The following is a 4,884-nucleotide window of genomic DNA, read 5'->3' on the forward strand; positions in this document are numbered from 1 at the left end:
ATTTTAATAATCTCATCCAAAACATGTAGACATCCGCTTATAGTTTACAACTCAACCGCTAGTCTGCTTAATCGCGTTCGTGAAATATAATGGTTGATTGTAGAATTTCACGAAACTCGTGACAGTTTTCCACAAATGTGATTCATTCGGGCATTTCTTAAAAAGTTCTATTTAAATTGAGTAAACTCAGATATTCAATGACAACAAATAACATGTTTTTCGTTATTATTGTTCATTCTCGGTTTATTTTCTGTCTAAGATCTTATTGTCTTTGGTTATAAACGTTCTATGCATTTTCCATTTGTTATGGGGCCCGGTAATAAGGTCTCTGAATACAATGGCGTCATACATAACAATGCAGAAAAGGGGGAAAAGACTAGAAACAGTTCACTGATAAAAACTGCACCAGTAATAATACAGAGAGAAAACAAAACTGTGTTATATAAAAAAATTCACAATCATAGAACAGTGATGGTTTTACTCCGTCCTGTTTTGTATAACTAATGAACTACTTCTCCATGGAGTCATAAAACCGGAGTCATTTTTCCATTGTTCTCAAGGGAGGTTTGCAATAAGCTTTTGGTCTTATGCCATGCAAAAATAATAATAATAATAACTATATATACATTCATTATTTGGACTAAATCATGTGAAATACGTGGAACTTTATTCCAGTGTAACAGATTTCTGCGAATGTCTGATAATTTTCTCAGATAATTGGTGTGAAGTCATGAGTTTTATAACCCATTAGCTTTTTAAAACAAATTTTCATTAAGTATTTAGTGACTTAACTGCTTATAGTTCCGTTACTTTGTTCGTTACCGGGTGTCTAATAACGTATGAATCACCTAATTTTTGTTTTGTTTTAAATGAAAATATATTATTTAAGTATCAGTAGTGAATTTATATATGTTTACCAGTATGATATACGCGCGCTTCGCTGCTGAGTGCAACCCCCCTCACGATTCACAGAGGCTCCAATGTACTGATTAAGCTTCCCCAAGATCCTCAATATTACTTCCAAAGTTAACTCAAGAGAGGGGGGTCTATATCTGAAAAATAAAATCATGAGGACACCTTCTTGTGGTACCTTTGCACGTGTGCCATGTTCGGTCTTTCTAGTTTGTGAGTGGGGATATAAACACAGTTTCAAACTTGGTGCTCCCGAGGGGAGCAGGAACACAAGATTCTACTCCAAATTTGGTTTCAGCGAACGTGAAAACCCATTCCTAGACCCCTATTAAGCCTGGGTGGCATTATCTCCCTCTCTCTTGATAGGGGCTACCTCATATAAATATGAATACCTCCCTGTCCATTCTGAGTCTGACTGCCAAGTTTGTTCCTGCTAGATTTAAACATATGAACAGAATTCGCCGACAAACAAACAAGTTCACACTCAATGTAAATTTATACAGAATGACAAAATGGTGTAGTTTCCTGGTATTAACATTTTCTTTAAAAAACGAGCATTAATATTCTTGTACATTAAACGGGTATTAACACAAAACAAGTATTAATATTGTCTGAAACTAAAGTGGTATCAACATTGTTTCACACTAAACAGGTATTAAATTAGATACCTTTTTTTCTGTGTTTCAAAAACATATTTCTTCATCAAAATTACCAATATCATCCTTGGTATTTTTCAAAAAGTTCTTAGAAGTTCTTCTTCATGTTATTCGACTAAAAAGGTGAGATCTTTAAAATAGAACTTTTTTTTTCAAAAATTCCACGATTTAAGCCTCGAATTGTCATGAATACAGCGGCTAGCTTTGAATTTACTTTACTTTTGAAGAAAAGACAAACAATCGAAATAATTTGAAAAACAGAAATTTTCAATCAAAATGTTTTATATCTAGAAGATCAGTTTTTGCTTCTTTCCAAATTTAGTCCATTTTTAAGTGTGTTTTCTATTCTAGAACACACACCTTTGGCCTTTTTATACTAAAATGCACAAAACTGATTTTAGTTCAGAGTCAATTTACAACTTTCTGCTGTTTTATCTCCCATCAGGACAAAAATGTGTATATGTTTCAACCAATTCGAAATAATTTTCCCAAACTTTCATCCCAAATTGGCTCAAAATTCTGTTAAACATCTTGAAAAAGTTTTAAAATATGGTGACTTTGAAAGAAGTGTTTGCAGAAAACTTGAAATGCATTATTGATTGCTTTTGGTTGTAGCAGGTAAACATAAGATCATTATTAGGAACTTTATAAACTCATAAAAAGAATAAAAATATTTTCATTGTCCCAAGTTTGCTCAAAATTTCATAAAATTCTTGAAAAAATAAAAGTATCTTATTTTTCAAAATGTTTGAAGCTCCAATTATTTTAAACTGAAATAATTGTAAACCAAAACCACATTATTTAAGGTTTCAAATTTGAGTTTTATTCTTTTTGGTCCCTATACGCTGAAACATAATTGCAAAAATTATTTAATTGTATCAACATTTAAAACTAAAACAGACTTACAGTTACATTTACAGCTTTAATAATTTGTGTTCGTTAAAATGAACTATTCAAAAACTTAAATTCTTTCCAAAACCTCTTAAAGTAAAAACACAAAAACGGCAACTGAATATAGTAAAAATAAACTAAAATATTACAGAAACTTTGACAGCACAATCTAGATATCTTTCACGTCTTCTTCATCGTCATTCTCATCTTCATTACCACCTGCATTAAAGTACTCCTCCTCTCTACCACTTCTGTTATTACTATGACTACACTCAAGATAATTTCACATCCCCAATACAATTCATAGTGCTCACTGCACGACTTCAACTAACTAGGTCTTGAACATGAAGGTAGCTGCAGTCTCACTCGTCCAATCAATCGTCAATTGCACGCCATCTGTTTTTTGTCAAAGTAAAGCAACAAACCAATTTATATCTTTATATTTACATATTGTTGTATAGATCGTTATATATATATATGTGTGTGTTTTAATTGGAAAATATCCTCAATTTAGCAAACTGCTAGAGAAAAGAATACTGGATAACTGTTCCAATCTTCCATCCATATACCTAGGGAAACGGACGAAGCACGATCTCCAGATGAAAGCTTGATAATTAGTGCGCAGTATATGCTTATGTAGACAGTGGCGACTAGAGGGAAGTTGACACAAAACATGATATATTGTAATCCTGCCACGTTCTTTACTGTCTTTGGCCCATACAGTCTACACACGAATTCTTCCAGGGCTGTTTGAATGTCATCCGATACTTCAAGGCTTTGTCCAAGCCGACTGAATGTTCTTTGAAATTTTCCTCTACCTTTCACGATGTTGAGCGCAGACAACTTCCCTTTGACTGCAAATGCATGAACTGCATCACATCAGTGAATGCACGAAGTCCTGGTGTTCGAAATATCCTCTGAGAGCTCGTATTTCTGCTGCGGAATACACTGTTTGTCATGATTCAGGGAAGCTTGTCCTTGTCAATGCTGCAATGTATGATGCAATCTGATGTTTGTGATCGCTTGGTATTGCCCATTCTTCATCATCAGTTTTTGACGTGATTATATTCTATATATCTAAGGTAAGAAAATGCAAAATTATAGAATATATCAAGAAAAGTTTATTCAAATTTATCCCAGATTTTACGAGAATTTTCTATGCAACACAATTAAACAGTGAGTCTACATTTTCCTATCTGTTTCTGTTGTTGAATCTTGTGGCATATTCTAATTAGAAAGTTCAAACAATGGTAGAAAAAATGAAAACGAAAATCCTGTAGATATTATTCTTCTGTTCCTAGAACTCATGATATGGTCTGTAGTTTATACATCAGACTAATTTAAAAAAACATGATGTGGTCTGTAATGTATACATCAGACTAATTAAAAAACATGATGTGGTCTGTAATTTATACATCAGACTAATTAAAAACATGATGTGGTCTGTAATTTATACATCAGACTAATTTAAAAACAGATGTGGTCTGTAATTTATATATCAGACTAATTTAAAAAACAGATGTGGTCTGTAATTTATACATCAGACTAATTAAAAACTATGATCTGATCTGTAATTTATACATCAGACTAATTTAAAACCATGATCTGGTCTGTAACTTATACATCAGACTAATTAAAAAAACATGATGTGGTCTGTAATGTGTAATCAGACTAATTAAAAAACATGATGTGGTCTGTAATTTATACATCAGACTAATTTAAAAACATGATGTGGTCTGTAATTTATACATCAGACTAATTTAAAAAACAGATGTGGTCTGTAATTTATACATTAAACTAATTCTAAAGACCATCCACCTAAATCTGTAATTTATACATCAAACTAATTCTAAAGACCATCTACCTAAATCTGTAATTTTTACATCAAACTAATTCTAAAGACCATCCACCTAAATCTGTAATTTATACATCAAACTAATTCTAAAGACCATCCACCTAAATTTTTTGATGTATAATGCAGAATTTAATTTCAAATTGTTACTTGAAAAGGGATTTTAGGATTAGGTTTTCTTAAAAAGAGATTGTCACCAGAGAACAAAGAAAGTGGGTCAGTAAAACGGGTTAGCACTGTTTTGGAGGCAGTTAAACTTACCTTCATTTCCTGAATAATATATGATGCTAATTGATAAGCATTTGTTTCCACTTTATCACAATTTGTTGTGTACATATTAGAAGTTGAGTGTTTATATTTTTATTATTACTTAGGTCTGTAATTTACTCGTTATGGTCTGTAAAATACATACAGCCAATATTACCATACGGCCAATGTTATCAGCAGAGGTTTCCTTCCTGGGAGCCATTTCTGATCAATGTTTTCTCACAAATCGTACTGTACCTTCTTAAATTACATAAAACTTTTTTAATAGTGTAAACACAAAATAATACTTACATGAAATGGTGTAGT

The sequence above is a fragment of the Limulus polyphemus genome, unplaced genomic scaffold (genome assembly GCF_000517525.1).
Source record: "Limulus polyphemus unplaced genomic scaffold, Limulus_polyphemus-2.1.2 Scaffold1231, whole genome shotgun sequence".
In the NCBI taxonomy this organism is placed as follows: Eukaryota; Metazoa; Arthropoda; class Merostomata; order Xiphosura; family Limulidae; genus Limulus; species Limulus polyphemus.